At 42.1% G+C, this 21,264-nt stretch overlaps 1 protein-coding gene and 1 long non-coding RNA gene across 2 annotated transcripts in view; both read left to right on the forward strand.

The window, feature by feature from the left end:
- Positions 1-21,264, forward strand: part of SYNPR (synaptoporin) — a 161,389-nt gene that overhangs the window by 80,025 nt on the left and 60,100 nt on the right. The window lies entirely within an intron of this gene.
- Positions 7,451-18,922, forward strand: LOC308581774. The gene is made up of 2 exons (XR_014005277.1): positions 7,451-7,575; positions 17,893-18,922. It is a non-coding gene; the product is annotated as an uncharacterized lncRNA (long non-coding RNA).

Below are 21,264 nucleotides of genomic sequence, written 5' to 3' on the forward strand. Positions count from 1 at the left end.
AACCTTTTCTTTTGGGATGTAGCATTTCTTTTGTAACAATGGATCATACTAATTATCAAAGTGCTTTAAATAGCATCAGTTATGCTTACGCAGTTCTGTCCAGTTATTGAGTTCACCTCAAGGTTGGATAGTATATATTCAGTTAATTAAAGTTGGAAAAAGTAATGAGTAAGTGTATAAAATTAAGAGAGAGAGAGAAGAAAGGGTATATTTTTAATTAGACAGTACAATGTGCAGATTGAAGTTGCAATTACTTAAAAATAGCCACCAGATTTCAAAATACAGTTATAGCTAGACATGATTATTTAATGAATAGATTCATACATCCATACAGTAGCAAAGAGAGAGGCACCTCAAGTGGTTAGAATAAGGAAAATGTGATGGAAACCCTAGAGGAAATGTCTGTGCTTCTATTAGAAAAGATTAAAAGATAGTCCAGAACGTTCGCAAATTCGCTTAAACTGTGAACAATCCTGAGATCTATGAATACAGAGCAGTATCCAAATTTAATAAATAAACAAACAAACGATAAAACCTTTAATGGAAAAGACCCTAGGTCAAATAAGTATTTTGTAGTGGTTTGTTTTTACATTTGCATCTTTACAAGATGCCAACCTAGTTATTATGGGGACATTATTATCTGTCATCATCATCAATCTTTATTACGGTCCAGAGACCCAACAAATCATTACAAAGCAATACACAATTCATGCAGCCTACCTCCAGGTTAAACAAGCATTTTGTTCAGAATATAGGGATCATTTGTTCTTGCAACCACCGATAAAAACTTTGCCACTGCTAATGTTCTAGCATTTGTCCGGTCTTCCAGTAGGAACCTGACATAGTGAGCCTCTGATTTCCCCGGGAAAGGTACCAGCAAGGGTATTATCAGTTCAGCCCTGGCTTGCTCATATTTTGCACAATGCAACAATTTATCTGTAAATCAGTGAGTCCATGATCAAAATTAAGTGGCTTGGATCTGAATGGGCCCTTCTGCTAGCAGAAGGCCTTTTCTGCACATGGAATGATTGTTCCTTGGCTCAACAAAGTAGCGTTGTAGGAAGAAAGTGACCACAAACTTAAGGAAGTTGCACAAATCCTGTGGACCTTCTTATGGCCCAGTAGAGTTAGCATCCTAAAGTTGGTATTTTCCTTGTTCGCTACGTTCTGGTACATTTTGACACTTTGCTGCAAGAATTCTTCCTCTTCTAGTGCTTGCGCAATAGCTCACCAAATAGCACCAACACAACATTTTCTCTCTCTGTTCATAGTTCTTTGCATCCTGGATCAGATTTGGGAGTAGCCAAACCCTCACAGCTGCTACTTAGAGTTTAACCAGTTTAGTTTAATGCCGGATGAGATGGGAGTCCACTTAGGTTTATTCCATTATTCCTTCAAATTGTTATCTATGGAATAAGGAAGGGTACCAAAACATGACTCCAAGAACAAATACCATTTTATATTTTCAACAGGGTGTCATGGCATCAGAGGACGATTCACTTTCTCCAGTTGCACAGATTTCTCCCAAACTTGCATTTGTGTTCCAGTTTGTCAACTGTCATGTTTTTAAACAATCTCATTTGACCTTGTTGGCTAATCTGAAATAAAGCATTTGGTTTCAAATGATAAAATGCGGTCATTGTTATGAAAAGTACTTATCGGATATTACTGAACTTCTAATAAGAAGAGGTTCTTTATCCTAATTAGTTTTGAACAGTTGCTCTCCATGGAAAAGGATGGTCAAATAAAAAGTGTTCCTTAACTCCAGAGACATGGTGCATCTGGTGTTGACTCATTAGAAGGAAATTCTATTTTTCAGTTTGTTTTCATTACCCCATTTACAAGGAATCAACGATACATATCTAGAAAAAGGGGCACTGCTGAAATCAGAGGGGAAAAACTTCTGCTTCCAAATAGTGGTAAGCAGCAAGAGAAAGAAAAATGTTCCATTTTTCCTCTTGCAGTGGCAAAATTATGAAGTTTTTACATGAAAACCCATTATATAGATTGTTATCTGGATAACTGAGAATCTCATTGCTTGTTTGTTTTGTTTTTTTACTGCTCTTGTTATAAGCTAACATAGCTATAGGATTTTATTTATTTGTTTATATGATGATTTTATCTTGTGAAGATTAAACCTCAAAACAATAAAAAGGTAATTAGCTGAGAAAGGCAGTAAGCAGAGTAAAAAGAAAGTACAACAAGAAGTACAAACAATGTATAGACTGCAGTTGCAATTCATAGAATCACAGAATCACAGAATTGGAAGGGACTTCAAGGGCCATCTAGTCCAACCCCCTGCAATGCAGAAATCTTAACTAAAGCATCCAAGGCAAATAGACATCCAACCTCTGGTAATAATTACAAAACTACATAATATTTCATTATTGTGTGTGTGTGTTTGTGTGTGTGCGCGCACACATGCACACACACACACACACACACACACACTTGTTCCTACAGTGACAAACACTTTAACGGGCTGTGGTAAAATTAAGCAGGCTATGCTGAACAATGAACATGAAGGTACTGAAATATGATTGTGTGCTTGCCTGCCCCTTATGCACTGCAAGTGACTATGACACCTGATTGAGATTGTGGTAATAAAAAGTATGGGGACACAATATGGCCGCCCATTGGTTAACAAAGGCTTCCATGAGCTTGCAGCTAAGATTCTTGAAGGACCACCAGCTGCTTGACGTGTCTACCTGTACCTTAAGCAAAAATACCTTGCTATCTGGTGAGGATGTTGCTGTTTTTATCAGGGAGAGGACCTTCTTGGTGGTGTAACTTCAACTAAGGAATGGCCTTTGGAATGGTTGCTGCCTTTCAACTGGCTTTTTAAAATTTTTGTTGCACTTTAATTGTGTTGCCGTTATTTCCTTTATATGTAAACCAACCTGAGAATTCAGTTCAAGGGCAGCATCTCAATATCTAAAATAAACAAATAAAGATGGTTCCCTCCACATCCCCTATTGGCAGCTTGTTACATTGCAGCTTCAAGTTCACCTATTAAGTATCTGAACGCTCACTAAGATAACACATATGCCAGTCACTAATATTTCTACCTAGGCATTTTCCCATCTTTTAGACACCCCCCCCCCATTTCGGTGGTTGTGTGAACAGGATCGGTTCAGTACTTCAAGAATTCTTGCTTTTTGACCAAGATGCAAGCAAAAGGAATTTTAGTATTTCATGGGTATGCATGATACAAGTGAGACGGCAGAGTACTCCTGTTCAGGGTGCTTTCTTCCAAAATATTTGATTCCATTCCTTCTCCCCTGATTGGGATGTTTTTGGGTTTTCAACTCTCCTTTTAAATATTTTGGATTTTTGTAGTTCTTCAAGCCTCAGGGTTTCCCCAAGCTCGCTGACACTTCTGGTGTGTGTGGTTGGTACCATCTTGGCTATACGAATTTGCTATTAGTACGTAGGATTTTAGCCCCATTCCTCCTCTGCTTAGCTTTGGAAAGATACTGCATAGATGTAATGGAATGCTTGCTTTGTTTGCCTGTGACTCCTCTTGTCCTTAAGTGTCAGCCAAATAACTTGGTTCGCTTTATCCACGCCATCTCCCTCTCCCATCCACCTCCATTGTCTGCCTTCAGGATACTAGCAAGCCTTTTTTGTTTTGAGGACATGCAGCATAAGAGTTTTCAGAAGGCTGACAAAAAGGGAACTGGGATTAAAGGCCTTCTGCCTGAATATGCCGAGCTTTTACATTAAAAGGATATGATTGCTTTCTGCCCAAACAGTGCATCACGTGTAGAGGAGCTGGGGCCAGAGCCTATTTAATTTATTCGTGAATTATCTGGAGTCAGGGGGGTATGTGGATGATAATTGTATGTTTCAGGATGGTGATACTAGATAACTCAGTCTCTGCAAACTGGGCTAATGGGCAACAAATGGCAAAAAGAGATTTGGTGTAAACAAGGGCAATGTCATTTTCACTGGGCCAAACAAAAAGAAGAATCCTCACTTAACCTTTGTGCTGAAGGGAATCTGAACTGTCTGTGATTCTCCGTGAAAGATCTTGCAGCGTGGGGGGTGAATAGATCACTAAAACATCAATGTGGCTTTGAAAAAGACAAGTTAGGGATCACAAGTGGGGATCTGCAAGAAAATGTTGGAGTGTTTCTTGAATTAATACCTCACAGTCTGCCTCTTTCCATATGAACCTACTCAGACCCTGAGATCATCTCTGAGGCCCTTCTTTTGTTCTGGTATTTTGACTTATTACCTGCCCTGAGGTCCCTGGGAAGTAGGAAGCGTAGGAGCTTTATAAATAAATTGTAATTATCAGTGTTACTAATTTTGTAAGACCAACGTCACTGACGTAGTAAAACTTTCTGGATCTTCTGCTCAGCAGTCTGGAGTTGAAAATTGATGAAACCACTAGTGCCCATCAAAATATTTCGGTTCGAAATCTCACCAGAGGGAGTCATGATAAGTTGAAGGATACCTGCACAACCCTCTAATCACAGTGACATGGCTGATTTGTTTATGAAATGCTAATTTTGACTTTTACGTTGAGGTCAGGTTCTTGCATGAGTTATCAAGATAAGTGCAGATACCTCTTTTTATAGCACTTAATTGTCCATCTGAAATATTTGTCAAATACCCACTTAGATGTTTCACATGTTTGCTTTAAAAAGTAACTTTGTGGTCTAGCTAATGGAGACTCCAGAGATAACAGGCAGGCCCCTGGCCCTGTTCTTTAATAATAATAATAATAATAATAATAATAATAATAATAATAATAATAATTTATATCCCGTCCTCCCCAGCCAAAGCCGGGCTCAGAGCGGCTAACATCAAATGTATAACATATTAACATAAAATCAGACAATCAATTAAAATACATCCTCAAATCAGAGCAGGATCAGAATAAAATCCAATCGGATGGCAACCCGCAGATTAGGGTTGGGGACCTTAAATGCTCACCAGGCCCAACTGTTTGTGCTGAACTTATATGGGCCTGTGAGAAAAATTGGGAGACCACTTTCATGCAAGTTCTTATGAAAGGGGAGAGGGAGTCAGACTGAACCCCGACCAAAGGCCTGGCGGAACAGCTCCGTCTTGCAGGCCCTGCGGAAAGATGTCAAGTCCCGCAGGGCCCTAGTCTCTTGTGACAGAGTGTTCCACCAGATTGGAGCCACAGCCAAAAAAGCCCTGGCTCTAGTTGAGGCCAGCCTAACCTCTCTGTGGCCTGGGACCTTCAAGATGTTTTTATTTGAAGACCGTAAGTTCCTCTGTGGGACATACCAGGAGAGGTGGTCCCGTAGGTATGAGGGTCCTAGGCCATATAAAGCTTTAAAGGTTAAAACCAGCACCTTAAACCTGATCCTGTACCCCACCGGGGCGTGCAGCTGGTATAGCACCGGGTGAATGTGATCTCGCAGCGAGGACCCCATAAGGAGTCTCGCCGCGGCATTCTGCACCCGCAGAATGTTTTTTGTATTGTATTGTATTGTATTGTATTGTATTGTATTGTATTGTATTGTATTGTATTGTATTGTATTGTATTGTATTGTTTTCTGCCTTTCATTCCATGGGTCCCAAATTCTGACTTCTTAACTAGAATTTCTAAGGTTAAATCCAAAACTGGAGCATGTGGAGAAGTGCCTTCTTCTTCCACATAAGCCTGCCCCTCCTTTGGGTGTTTCCACCTTTAAAGGTTAGGTAGGTTTCTGAGAAAGAGCCATAAAAGTCATAGACACTCCCCGCCCTCTAGAATGGCCTCCCCAGGGAGGCTTCCTCAGTGACAGGCGCACAGGGACCTCTCTTGTGCCACCTGCTCAAGAGCAGGAGTATTATGCATGGGGGGCCTGAGCCCCCATCTGCTTTATGTAGATCAGGCTTCCTCAACCTCGGCCCACCAGATGTTTTGAGACTACAATTCCCATCATCGCTGACCACTGGTCCAGCTAGCTAGGGATCATGGGAGTTGTAAGCCAAAAACATCTGAAGGGCCGAGGTTGAGGAAGCCTGATGTAGATGATTGTTTTGACCAATCTTATAAGGTTGTTGTATAGATTAAGGAAAGCTGTTTATATGGAATATCCGGGGGGCGGGGGCTTATATCAATAGTATCATCAGTGATTTCATTTTAGAAACTTATTGCAAGATAGTGCTTGTAATTTGCCCTCCAAGGTAATCTGCTCTTTGTACAACACTGTAACTAGAGTTCCCATGAGGGCTGATTTATTTATGATTGTAACAAAACAATTATCCAACCTGCCTGACTTAATTGCTTTTTAATGTCGTAAAATGATGTACCAAGCAGTGTGTGTTTTAATCAGCTAATTGAGTGGCCAAACATAAAAAGCACCCAGTTCTTTGAACCAGACCTTTTATTTGCAGCTTGGAGCATGTAAATAGTTCTTCCAATTGTGAAAGATTAAGAACAAATTTACATGTTTCGCTGTCTCTTCTTAGCTTGCCTCACTCTTAAGCAATTTGCTCAACATAACAGGAGTTGTGGTGTTTCACACACTCCACTGGCCAGTACTGCTACATGAGGAGCAGGCATGTGCCCACAACACCTCACTGCAACACAGGCTGCTTTTGCTGAATATCTGAAGGTGCGGACCAGGAACCAAGATGATGGGCAGGTTCAGATGCCAGAAAGTGGTCACAGATAATTTAGGTCACTGTAAGGTGTGTGTTTTAAGGCCTTACAGTTTTGCCTGGAAACAAGCTGAGTGAGATCCAGTGACAATATTTAAGTACAGATTAAAGATACTAATTACAGTAGGACCCGGTTAATAACTTACATTCTAGACCAACTATGTGTATTCATCAGGTAAGGTGAAATTCATTTTTATGGCTGCCCGCTAAAAGCTCCCCAAAGCAGTACATAAAAAGGTTAACCACAATAAAATACATATTGCAAAACATATTGCAGAATGTAATAGACGTACCAGATGGAGATTCTGGTGGTGGACCAACTACAGTTGCAACAGGCACAACTTGATCAACTGCAAGAAAAGCTGGTTCTCGGACCCTGAAGCTGTAGGATTGACCTTGAGGAAAGTCTGCAATCCCCACTCCCAGCACTGCTTGTGTGTACACCATACATTTAAAGTACACACCATACATTTAAAGTACACTGCAAGAATCCTGGGCACTCTAGTTTGTTAAGAGTGCAGGGGATTTTAGCTCTATGATGTGTCAACTATAGTCCCCAAATTTCTTTAGGCAGTGTTTTAAATGTGTGGTGTGTATGCAGGCTTGGCCTATGCATACAAATCTCTGAAATATGTTTCTGTAAAGCAGTGTTACCATTTTATTAGTTTTCTTTTTTCATTTAAAGTTTGCTTGTTGCTTTCTGTTGCCTTGTTGCAGAAATCCATGCTTCTCAAGCGTGTATTTTGAAACCAGAAGGATTGCTCTGAATTTGTTGTTTTTCTTTTGATAGTCCTATCGGTGTCATGAAAAGCGGGCATGCTCTGTCAATACATTTTCTACATATTGCAGGCATATGAACAATCCACACATTCTGTGGAAAGAACCAACCTGATATTAGATGAAAACGAATTGTGAGATGGGGAAGAGCATTGAGATGGCCGTTTTGTAAGTTCAAGTTCTCATGCGTGAAATGGCAGCACTTTCAGAACTTCAGGTTTATGGAGGCTCTAGCAAACGGGATCTTTAATAAGGGATCCAGAAATGTTATGACAGCACATAGAACAATGCCTAGGTAGTGTCCCAAGTTGCAGACCCAATCTGACAGACATGGGACCTGGAATAAGCTCACACTGGGCTTTGTGTGTTGGTTTCTTTTTGTGGCCCACAAGGACATCTCAGGGTGTCAGCCATCAAAGGTCCTTTTTTTTCTTCTGCCATTACTACCGGCTCAACTCAGATGGATCCAAGTGTTCAAAACATCATTAAAGGCAGTTCTGCACCATACATTTAAAAAACATCCAATGCACATGACTTCCCCCAAAGATTCCTGGGGGCTGTAGTTTCTACTCACAAAGCTACGATTCCCAGGACCTTTAACAAAATACTGCTTTTCGTGTATGTTTGTGATGGAGAAGAAGCTCTTGGAAAGCACTTGGAATCAGTGGCGGAGTTAGCTGCATGGGCGCCCCAAGCAGTGGCCAGGCCGTGCACCCGGGAGGGGGGAGGGAGTTGTGGGGCGGCAGTATGATCCGCCGCATGTGGTGGCACCTTGAGCCGCTGTGCACAGGGGTGGCAGGGCAAGCCTCCCACAGTGTGCCTTTTTGTCACCCCCCCCAGGGATGACACCTGGGGCGGACCACCCCCACTGCACCCCCCCTCCTATGCCCCTGCTTGGCATTAGCTCCAGTTGGCTCTCCAAAAAAGGTGTCTGTGTCAGACTCCACCCTTTTTATTTATTAAATTTATATACCACCCTTTGTCCAAGGTTCACAGGGCAGCTAAAAGTATAAAAACACAAAAATACACAGCATAATAACAAACAAAGCAATAACCTCCCACCATGGATCCTATGTTGGTGATGGACACTAAAGGACTGCCTGGATTGTCCCCTTACAGGCACCAAGCCCATCTAATTCTCTGGCCTGCCTTCCATGAACACAGTCTTAACAGTGAATCCGTAAGTGACTGTGGAGGCCAATTCTGGATCCACACGTCCTTCCACAGTGGGGACATGGGTTTCCGGGCGGAAGTTGATCATGGTGAGGGTCTGCCAAATGTTCCTTCCTTTTAGCACGTTTCTCCCTTTCGTCCTGAGTTTGAACATTTTCAAAGTCCATGACAACTTTTGGTAAAGGCTGTTCTCTAGTTGGAACACTCACAAGCCAGTGTTTCCCAGTTATCAGTGCTTATGTTACATTTTTTTTTAGATTTGCCTTGAGAATGTCTTTAAACCTCTTTTGTTTTCCATCAGTATTACACTTCCCATTTTTAAGTTCGGAATAGAGCTCTGGCCTACTACATACTTAGCACAGAGTTTTATTACATGTATCAGTGGAGAGGAGGCAAGGAGTGTCAGCAGAGAGCAGTTTATTTTTTGCAATAGAGATGTGATTTGTACTATTACAGACACATAATTATTGAGGAGCAGAACCAACATTTGCATAATGCAGTAGCCTCTGACTTTGCTCATTATATAAGCTAGTATATGCATGTTCAGTTAAGTGAGCCATCCTCTCTACCCTCACATTCTTGATCCTACTTCCAGTGGACACAGGTGGGCAGTCAAATGTTTTGGAAAAGTAATTGGTTGCATTGCGCTTTCCCTAAATTAAACAGCTTCCCTAGCTCTAGTTGCCATAGCAAAGAAGTTGAGTGTTCCCTTGATGCGAGCAATAATTATGGTGATTATGGAATGATTCCCCCCCCCCTTTTTGGAGCAGCTATTGCAAGTGGTTATATTCCGGTCCAAAGTACAATGTGAATGACACGTTAATTGTGTTTGAAGAGAAGAGGAAGCTGCTCTTTTGCTAGGGAAATGACTGTGAAACAAAGCCCCAGAGGTGAAACAAAGAACCAGCATAATAGTTCAGTGGCAGCAAAAATAAATGCGCCGTGAGAAGGGCACACAGAAAGGACTTCAGTGCCAGCGAAATGTATTCAGTTTGGCCCAGGTGATTGGTAAGCATCTGCTGTGCTGTCAGGGGTCCCCACCTCTGTGCCAGGGGTCACCTAGTGTTGGCAACACTTAAACTCTGCTCCCCCGAACAGTGGCGTAGCGTGGGGGGTGCAGGGGGGGCCGGCCGCACCGGGCGCAACATCTGGGGGTTAGGGTTAGGGTGCGCAAATCCACGGGTTAGGGGGCGCAAATTACTTGCCTTGCCCCGGGTGCTGACAACCCACGCTACGCCACTGCCCCCGAAGGCCCCAATTTCCAGACATGCTTCACCAAGCTCACACTTAGATGTCATTCCTAATGGGACCCTCAGGGCAGTGAACAACCATCATAGAAACGTAGCAATAGACCAAGTAACAAGCAAGCTTCTGCTGAAGTGGACTCCAGTCTACAAAAGCTTGTGCCATGTTTAATATTTGGTGTCAGTTCACTGTTGGAGGCAGTATTCTACTGAATACCAGTGCTGTGCTGTTTGCAGCTTCCCATAGGTGTCTGGCTGGCTATGGTGAGAACAGGATGCTAGACCAGACAAGCCTTTGTCCTGCTGCAGATGCTGGTTTTCCCTACAGCCTGATGTGCAGTTTCTGTGCTAAGTCCAAAGAAGGGCATTTACCTTCAGAATGTCAAACAAGAAAGAAAGCAGGACTACTACATGTATTCTGAATAGAACATGACACTGGATGCAGAATTCCTGTTCCATCACAGCAATGTGAGGCACTGCTAAGCAGGGTCAGAATGAAGCAAGGAAGCATGGTGGTAATAAGGTTGTGTGAGCAGCTATGATGAGCACAGACGAATAAGCCCTCGTACCCACTGCTGCCAACCTGGCACTTCCCCCATCCTCACAATTATGCTGCCTAACTTCTTCCTGGTCCAGATGAACAGCAACAGAACTTAATTCAGCTGAAGCAAAAAAAAAAAAAAAAAAAAATGCATCATTTGCATAATTTATACAGGTTGCAGAATTCGGCTTTTCATGGCACATAATTTTGTTTTTTGATTGTAGCCTACTGTACACACATCCCTGGCAGAGTGTAAACTATTCAATAGCAGCAAAGATGTTTCTGCCTGCCTCCCAACTGCACTGGCAACCAGTGAAAACAGGAGTTTAGAATCTTTTGTCTCCCCTCTTCATTTGTCACATACATTATTTGTTTGTTATTTATTAATTTGTTAGTCACTTTATCTTGCCCAGGGCAACCCAAAGCAGCTTAAAACTAACCAAACAGACAGACACACACATCCTAATACATAAAAATCAAGAGGAAAATGAAATATATTAAAAACATCCCATCCACAGATAGGTAAAAGCCAAGGCCTGGTTATAGAGTAAAGTTTTCACCAAGTGAGCCTCCCATATATGCCTATACCTGAAGGGCAGCAACTTGATTATAGAAAGAACTGAACTGAACTGGAGGCAGTGCCGGATTTACGTATAAGCTAAACAAGCTATAGCTTAGGGCCCCACTCTCTTGGGGGGCCCAAAAAAATTTAAAGGGAAAAAACCTGGATGTACATTTCCAAAATATAAGATAAAAAAGAAATAAAACAAAACCTACATACAGCAACAGTGTTTTGTGTTGTGTAGGCTCCTATGATGTAAGTAGTGGGCCCCGCCTGCTAGCCTGCTCCGTAAAATATGACTAGTTAGATACCTATTAGGTCCATAAATTACCATATAGCATATATTCAACACACACACAAAAAAAACCAGTGACAATTTGTTGTTGACAAAGGACAGCTGGACATATAAAGGGCCCCATTACCTTCAGTAGCTTAGGGCCTCAATAAACCTAAATCCGGCCCTGACTGGAGGTTATACAGTGGTACCTCGGGTTAAGTACTTAATTCGTTCCAGAGGTCCGTTCTTAATCTGAAACTGTTCTTAACCTGAAGCACCACTTTAGCTAATGGGGCCTCCTGCTGCTGCTGCACCGCCAGAGCACAATTTCGGTTCTCATCCTGAAGCAAAGTTCTTAACCTGAGGTACTATTTCTGGGTTAGCGGAGTCTGTAACCTGAAGCATATGTAACCTGAAGCGTATGTAACCTGAGGTACCACTGTAATCTGTGATAGGGCTTCTGATAGTTGGGACAGAGATCCAAATCCTAACCATGTCTACTCAGAACTAAGTCTTTTTATAAAATTGGCAGGACTTATTCCCAGGTAAGTGGAGTTAAGCTTGTGGCCTAAATTCCCTATTTTTAACTGGAATAGAAGCAAGTAGATGCGCATCTTTATTTCTGTCCACCACAGTGAGCTTCTTGATCAGGGGTAGGCAACCTAAGGTCCGAGGGCCAGATCTGGCCCATTCACCTTCTCAGTCCGGCCTGCGGATGGTCCAGGAATCAGCATGTTTTTACATGAGTAGAATGTGTCCTTTTATTTAAAATGCATCTCTGGGTTATTTGTGGGGCCCGCCTGGCGTTTTTACATGAGTAGAATGTGTGCTTTTATTTAAAATGCATCTCTGAGTTATTTGTGGGGCATAGGAATTCATTCATTTTTCCCCTTCAAAATATAGTCCACCCCCCCACATGGTCTGAGGGATGGTGGACGGGCCCACGGCTGAAAAAGGTTGCTGACCCCTGTTCTTGATGCTAAGCTGATTTCTCTCATATTTTTATTCATGATTTGCTTTGTAGTGTTCATCTCTGGCCGCTAGAGAGCAACCATGGCTCAGCGTTACTGTCTTTGCTAAAAGAGCATGAAAGTAGTTTGATATTCAGCTACTCAGGAAGGGCGGCGATTTAAGTGAAAGAGCATTGAGTACAGGGTGCATTGTGGAGGGGTGTGTGTGCTATATTTGCTTTTTTAACAGCTACCCAGCAACTCAGAGTGATCTGATGAGAGACTGTAACAGTGACAACTCTGTGTTGCTGTCTCTGAAGTGTGATTGATTTTTGGCAACTGGCAACATGCCTCTGCCACATTCCATGTTTTTTGTTTTAAATAATGGTTCCTAAGATACCCATGCAAAATTGCAGAATTAAGCTGATGCCTGCATGCTTCCTTAAGTCACCGCAACCTCCTGCAGCAGATAGCTGGCATACATGAGGTATGGACTTCCTTTGGGAGACAATAGAGTTGGCTGGGAAGGACGTAAAGAGACCTGCTGATCACTTCCTTTCTAGCCACACAAGGCCTCAAAGTCATTTTGCTGGTGAGAGAAAATACGTCAGACCATGAGCCATACTGCTAATTTGTGACACTGCTGCCCCACCAGGTGGGTGAAAGGGACCAAGAGGATAGGAAATGTGGGGAAGATCAGGGACTTTTATTTGTAAGGGTTAATTTTGTCTTGGGCTGGGCTGGGCCAAGGACGAATCCCAAAAATGGCTCCCTGTTCCCCACAAGGGAAGCTCTACATGTGGATCAAGGGGGAAAGAAAGATCAACATCAGGATCCTCCCACCTGAGGCAGTGATCTCATCTTGCTTTATGTGTGGACCGGCCCTGAATAAAGATCAGCATTGGGATCATGTGCCCCTGTGGATTCTGCCGCCTGGGTCAGTTGCCTCATCTTGCCTCACAGGTGGGCTGGCCCTGGTCTTGTGTGTGAGAGGGTGCAGAAGCAAAGGAACTATTCTTCAGCTACTGACATTGTAAGATCTGATCCATTGGGAGCAGCTACTCCTGTGTTGATTGGGAACAGACTGCTGTTTTCATTTCACCCAGATACAAATGTGGCCATTCAGTAAAACCCTGTTGCATTTGATCACAGTGGGCTAGATGGTCAGATGAAAAGTGAATATAGTCAGGCCTTGGAGAAATAACTCTTCAAAAAAATTCCATTAGGCGGCAACTTGGGGTTTTTGATTGACAGATCCTCTTATGAAGCTAATATTGTAAGTTTGGCTATGAGTAAAATAATGATTCTTGTGTGGGAAGCAGGATAAGGAAGACAATTAGTAGTTTAATAACAGCTTTCTGCGGGCTGAATAGTAGCTGGAAACTTAAAGTACAGTTGATGGTAATCAGCTGATTTTTTTTAACTCCTAAATAAAAACAACAACAGCAAAAAAAATGAATATAAACCCATCTTATAATAATAATAATAATTTTATTACGGCCGTAGGCCCATACAGATAAAAACAAGACATAAATAACAGCTTGTGCACGTGGGAAAAAACAGCCGCTAAAACACTACTATAACAATAAAATACCCATCTTGCTCCTTCCTACCTTTCAGTGTTTTCTGTTTTTGCATGATTGGTGGTGCATTTAAACTGCCTTGTATTTGAGAAAGAGAGAGAGAGGAAAGGAGGTTGTTTCTGGAAGTGAGCGAAGCACAGAATAGTGGGCATGGATGAACAGAGCAATGTTAACATGGTGCAAGTAATGCTTTCATGAACTGTGGAGTAAACTGCCTGATACAACAGAAGCTGAAAGGTTCTCCAAGGTTTATGAAGAGAAGATGTATGGATACTTAGTCTGGCCTCCTCTTAAAAATATATATGGAAAAGGATTCTTCTCATGATTTCCCTAGTCATTTCCCCCTGTTGTCCAGCTTTTCTTACTATGTGCAAAAAATGTCTGGATATGCATAAGGTTCAGGGCTGGTCTACCCATAATGCAAGATGTCTGAAAAATGTCTGGATATGCATAAGGTTCGGGGCTGGCCTACCCATAATACAAGATGAGACAACTGCTGCAGTATAGCAGCAGATCTTGAACTCAGTCTTTCTTCCCTTCTTGTTCCTGAAGTACAGTATATCTTCCCTGGCAGGGAGGGGAGCACCATTTTGGGGACCACCAGAGGTGCCAAGATGTCTTGAGCTGGTCCTGCTAAGACTGAGTTGCTTCAAGTTGCTTTTTCCCCCTTTTGAGGAGTCGTCCTTATTCTTTAAGGATTCAATTCTATTGCATATATCCCCAGAAGGCTGTTGTATTCTCCCCTCTTGTTTTATTTCTTCTAGCCAGGGGCATGGCTAGATACTTAAAAGAGAAACAAATCTGAATATAATGTATATGTATAGTTGCTTCTGGGCAAATTAAGGTGGCAAGTGGGCTCGGGGATGTTCTGATTTCTTTAAAAGTCAAGAGACTGTTACATGCATCTCCCATGTAACATCTAGTTTGTTGTTGTTGTTTAGTCATGTCCGACTCTTCGTGACCCCATGGACCAGAGCACACCAGGCACTCCTGTCTTCCACTGCCTCCCACAGCTTGCTCAGACTCATGTTAGTAGTTTCGAGGACACTGTCCAACCATCTCGTCCTCTGTCGTCCCCTTCTCCTTGTGCCCTCCATCTTTCCCAACATCAGGGTCTTCTCATGAGGTGGCCAAAGTATTGGAGCCTCAGCTTCATGAGCTGTCCTTCCAGTGAGCACTCAGGGCTGGTTTCCTTAAGAATGGAGAGGTTTGATCTTCTTGCAGTTCATGGGACTCTCAAGAGTCTCCTCCAGCACCATAATTCAAAAGCATCAATCCTTCGGCGATCAACCTTCTTTATGGTCCAGCTCTCACTTCCATACATCACTACTGGGAAAAACATAGCTTTAACTATACGGACCTTTGTCAGCAAGGTGATGTCTCTGCTTTTTAAGATGCTGTCTAGGTTTGTTAGGTAAGAAAAATGCCTGGGATTTTACAGGGTTTGTGCTCCCTTACAGTGTTTTGTTTCTGTGAATAAAACAAGCACGGGGGTGGGGGTGGGATGTCAGTTGCCTGCTCACATGGATGCCTCAAAATTTGAAATATTTATTGAGTCATGTAGCATTGGGTTGTAAAATTTTGAGGCCAGCTTCTAGAAACATGAAATACTCTTCTAGCCTTGAATACAATCCTAGAACAAGACACTTTCCACCCTTTGCAGAACACCGCTGCTGTTGCTGCCCTTAGAAAGTGAGAGCCAGAGCATATATTTATATTTCTAGGATTTGCTGAAATCCTTATAAAATTTGCCAGGAAAGCTGGAAGTGACTTACGACATGATTGTGACTGCTGAAAGCACCCCAGCTACATGAAGCAGAAGAACAAGAGGTTTGGAGATTTGCTGCCGCACTGTGCATTGAGTTCATAGTCTTGTTCTTTCCCACTCCAAACAATACTGCTGTAAATCAGAAATGATTCTACTGTAAATCTTAAGGATCCAGTCTGCAAAAACTTTCTTACTGAGAACTGTTTGTTTTTTTTAATATAGCTGCCAGGAGGGTGTCTTTGTTTACATTTGGCATGCCAAAAATCCCTCTCTGAAACCAGCTTACATAATAATGTTTCAGCCCTGGTTTACTTATTAGCATTGCAAACTGCAGCAGTAAGCCATGGATTGATGCACGCTCTGTGACATTTGCATTTAGAAATGAAAAGGCAAGTGTTCATTAAGTAGTGTGCCATTTCGAAAAGGAAAGGGGGGGAAATACTTCCAGTTGTATTTAAGGCTTAATTAATTAGTGTGTGTGTGTGTGTGTGTGTGTGTGTGTGTGTGTAACGTTCCCCAGATACTTTTTGCCACAAGGGTTATTAGCAAATGCACACTGCCATCTTATTATTTTAGTTGCTGTGGCTAAGACATCAGCCTATTATAGCATCCTGAAAATGCCTTTAGCCTTGTAAATATTAGAAAAGAGTCTGAATATAAACCACAATAGTTCTGATGGCGCCTGGGAATTAAATTGCATAGTTCTAGAAAGCTCTAAATTGCAAGTATTCAAACATAAGGACTTGAGGCCTGATGACACTTACATGTGTTATGCAGTGCTGCTGTTTTGTTAATGTTTCTCTAAATGGTAGGGGTGAGGTATTTCTGAGAGTACTGACCATTCCTATAATTCAGGTGTGCTTTGAAGGTGTTCTGTGGGCTGAAGCAGCTATCCTCAACACTAGAACTTTCTGTGAAGGACAAGACCAGGGCAGTCTGTCAATGTTTTAAGCTTTTGTTTTGTTTTGTTTTGTTTTGTTTTATAGTGGCTTTATTTTTTTGTCATATTTTTAGGTAGGCTTGAGTTTTCTTTTCATAAAAAAGTGACTAAATGCAATTAAGAATAATAAATAATATTTGCCCATCTACCATTCTGTTGTGTGTACTGCTTAGAAAGGATTGGGATTAAGTGGTCTTTAAATCTCCCGAAAGCGATAAATCACAACCAGCACACAGGAGACACCTGCAGCCCTATGCTTCCATACCATGCAATTCTACTCACAAGGGAACTCTCTCCCTAGAAAAGCCAGACTGGCTCCCTCCTTGTTGTCCTTCTGCTGGCAGACTTTCTTGTTCCAACAGGGAACTGGCAGCTTTTAATGAAAGGGCTGGTGCCATGCTCTTCTTATTGTAATTATTTGTATGGTTTTATTAGATTATAATAAATTTTAACAATGTTTAATTGTTCTTCATTAATTGTTTCTTCTATGTTTTTAGTGATTCTTATTTTTATCTGTAAGCCGCTTCAATTATTATTATTTTATTTACCATTATTTATTAAATTTATATGCTGCCCTTCATCCAAAGATCACAGGGCGGTTTACAGTATAAGGTTGTTGGGCGCCTGACTCCCACCAGCCCCAGCCAGGGCAGACAGTGATCAAGGATGATGGAAGTTGCTGTCTGAAACATCTGGAAAACCTATTCCCACCATCCTCGATGTCCCTGTCAGGAGAAAAGGCAACGTATAAATAAAATATAATAAAAATATAGTAATATTTACAACAAGTTTAGCAAATGATAACCTTATTGCCTCTTTAAGTAGTGGTCAGGTTCCTCGTGGCACAATCTCTTGAATTCCTGTAGGCTTTCTTGTGTGGAGGAAAAGTCCAATTAAGTGACTATATATTTCTCTTCTGATCTTTGCTTCGATCCAAGAATTCTTGCCATGTGAGCAAGAAGCCCTTGCAGTCCCCGGCCAAAGTGCGATGCCATAACCACCTGTGGTCTCAAGCTGCTCCTGAGGGTCTCCTGACCCTTTGGAACCAGAGTGAGATCTTTTGGGATCTTTGGATCCAAACTCTATGAAACTCAGTGAGAGATGTGGGGTTTAAATAACAGTGGCAGGAGGACGCAGATCATTCCCGATTCAATTACAATGGGATTTTGTCAATGGTAAGTTTGGGATTTTTTCCTCCGTGTTTCTCAATCACCTTTTCACACTGTGTTGGATACGCCTGTTGGTCAGTCTTGCATCTTGTTACTCTACTTGTTCTTGCTGCGTGTCATTGTGAGATGCGTCCGGAATGTTGACTAAGTGCCTCCTGTGTCTCGTCCAGTGTAAAAGACATTCATTCATCAGGCAGCTGTGATTAAGGCAAATTCCGAGTGAATTTGTGAAAGTTTCTTTCTTCCCTGTGTAATCTGTATCTCTCTTTATTTTGCAGAGCTGACAAAAGAGAACGAGGGAAATGAATGGCCTGGCATTGAAATTTCCCCCAGCAATAGGAGATTAGAGAGAGATGTCTCTTGGGTCTTATTCTTTGGAAGTCCAATACAGTTCACCATATACAAGTATTCCCATACTATGCTTAGGCTTTTCGGTTCATTGTTAGACATGGCAGCTTATTATTGGCTTAGCTTCAGAATGTTCCTGCAAGTCACTCCTGTGCCCAAACGGAAATGCAGATTCCATGGACTCTAAAAAAAAGTGAGGCATTGCAAGAGCTTTCATCACCATTTTCTTTTTTCATACCTGTCGTAGCGTCCTTTTATACACTGGAGTGGCATCAGAACAATCCTATGTTATATTAAAATAACATAAAACAGAAGAGGTTTATGAATTATGTAAAGCTATGCCCAGGCTGAAGTGACTTGCTGTTGGGTTTAGTGCAGGGCTGGAGTATTTTGCCCAGCTTTCTCCAGCATTTCACGGGGATAGGAGTGAAAATGCTCCCCCAAAGTTTGATTTTATCTTCGGGGGGGGGGGGATTCTAAGACATTTCATGACCAAGATGCAAGTCTTCTTAAATAACCAAGGATTTCACACACACATAATTTTTTTTAAAGGAAAAAGTGTGTTGCTAAAAGCAGAAAGTCCACTTCGTTTTGGCCACCAAGGAATTTCAGCTGGAGAATCTGACGTTCCTGATCACAGAATTTGCACCCTCTTGCCCCCCATTTCAGAATTCTAATTCTCACTTCCGTGTTGTCATCGCTAACACTCCAGCCCAGAAGTGAGAGGCCAAGTTCTTCTCTCAATTATGCTGATTCAACGCCATTAGGTTCAGGAGGGTTGCAGAACATAGCCCAATGACTCCCTCGGGTTTGGCCCTCTCCTGATTAATTTTTAAAACACATGACGTGCATTAATTTTATTTTGAGATTGTGCTTGTTTTCCTCTACCTTTGATGTAAAACAGAACTGCACAGTGATCTGTCCTCAGTTATAATAATAATAAAAAATGTTTCACTGCAATGTTGTACCTTGTGGTTTTCTTGAGCATGGCTTAGTGGTCATAGAAATGAATTACAAGGCGGCGGCGGCAGCAGCAGCAGCAGTGGAATACAGGGAGAAGCAACCAGTGAACTGATCTGATGTTGATTCAGTAAAATCAAACAGTTTTGCAAATAGTGAGCCATCACGGGAACCCGATCACTTTCAGGAGATAATGTTGCCATGCATTTCTTCTGGACGACTGGCACACACAGCCACTTTCACAAAGTAAAAGAAGGCGTTTTTGAGAATTCAAATCTTGCTGAAATGTAAGTGGCAGCTCAGTGTTCAGGTTAAACAAGCCACAGGCATGCTGACTGACCCTCCCCATTACTCCAAGTTGCAGACTAACAAACCAGGGCGGGTGCAGAGAGCAGAGTCCACACGGTGGACTTCAGCGCCATAATCAAAGTAATACCCATTTCTCCTGCTACAAGTTCCTCCATTCTTGGTTCTTTGCAAAGATCCCAAACCAGGATCAGAGAAATGCATTGCCGGATGCCCCCATGTTGGTGCAAGATAGTTTTTGTTCATTTTTTCTTGCTAAAAGATAAAATAATTTAATTTTCTGCTCTGCCTTGGGGCATCTGGCATTGCGTTTCTTTGAGTGTGGTTGAGATGAGTGTGTTTAAAAGCATTATCAGGAAGTAAAACTGTTTTTGCTCCGGGGCTGGTTCACACTCATCTCAATTATCTATACAGGCCAGCAAGAAGTATAATCAAAGGTTCAAGGACATCTTCAAGCCAGGCAAAAAGCACTCAAGATACAAAGGAGGACAAGGAGTGAGGACTGGGGAGAGTCCAGAGGACCAGATAGAGTGCCGCATTTGGCCCACCGGCATAAGGTCCCACATCCCTGCTAAAAGCTACCAGTTAAGAGATGAGTTGTCATAGAACTGTAAAATTGTAAGAGATCCCCCATGAGTCATCTAGTCCAAACCCTTGTGGTGCAGGTATCTCAGTTAAAGCATACATGACGGATGCTGAAACACTCACAGCTTGTTTAAAATAGATGATAGTTGTGCAATGGATCAAACCTCAGCTTTCAGGATTATCTTTGCAAATGGTTCACGGACAGCCAATTTAAGTAAAATATTTGTGCTGTTCTGAAAAGAATTCCCATAAGTGCCAAGTGTGGCGTCAAAACTAATGGCTTTTTCACACATTATACTGCAACCAAAGCCAATTCTAGCTTGCTGGATGATGCACCTTTGTAAGATGTGTATGCAAGCATGTTTGCACCCATGTGTTATCTTTTCAGGTGTGTATTTAAGACAAGATAAGTGTTTATCTAAAAATGCAATGTGTGAAGAATTACCATTACCAGTAAACTACAGGAGTTTAACTGGAGTACAGTTCCTCCTCCTATGTCAACATTTTTCTCTCTTGTGGTTGTCTGAAAAGTGGAGGTTCAAATTCGTAGCATACTGCTTCACATCACCCTCTTATTTCCACAGTGCTTGCATATATTTTGGGAGCACAACAGTGGAAAAATCACGCTGCTCCATTCTCTCCATGCACAGCCACTTCATTGATTGATAACTGGGTGTCTGGTTGTAGCGTTGTGTCATTGAGGACACTCTTTGAATGCAGGGGTGATGGAATAGCACTTAGAAGCTGTAGCTACAATAAGCAAACAACATGCAGCATGACCAGATATGGCTTAAGTTTCTCTGTATATTGCAATCTCCATATTGCAGTCGCACCCACTCACCCATCCTTGTGCTACACATGAATCCATATAAGACAGCTAACACGTGTATATATGTTCACGGTATGCATTTGCAACATAAATCTACTGCTTCATCCAAAAGTATGAGTAAATGACTAGCAATGGCTACTAGCCGTGATGGCTGTGCTCTGCCTCCACAGTCAAATACAGTATCCTTCTGAATACCTGTTGCTGGAAAACAGCAGGAGGGGAGAATGTTCTTGTGCTAAGATCCTGCCTGCAGGTTTCCCATGGGTATTTGGTGGCCACTGTGAGAACAGGATGCTGAACTAGGCAGCCCATTGGCCTGATCCAGCAGGCCCTTCTTGCATCTGTAAGATTGAAACGTAATCTTTCTTTGCTATCCTAATTGTAACGATGATGATGCTAATTTCGGTGGGTGTGGAATGGAACATATAAATTCATGTCAGGCAATCCAGCTGGGTAATGATTTGCTGAAAGGGGGGAATTGATTCAGGATGATCTCTGGGTAGGATATTAATCTGAAGAGCTGGGTGGCAGAAACAGAGAGAGGAGAGTGGCAGGGAGAAAAGAAAAAAGTAAGTGACCCCTGGATGGTTAAGTCCAGTCAAAGATAACTATGGGGTGTGGT

The sequence above is a fragment of the Podarcis bocagei genome (assembly GCF_964188305.1).
Source record: "Podarcis bocagei genome assembly, chromosome: 2".
Taxonomy (NCBI): Eukaryota; Metazoa; Chordata; class Lepidosauria; order Squamata; family Lacertidae; genus Podarcis; species Podarcis bocagei.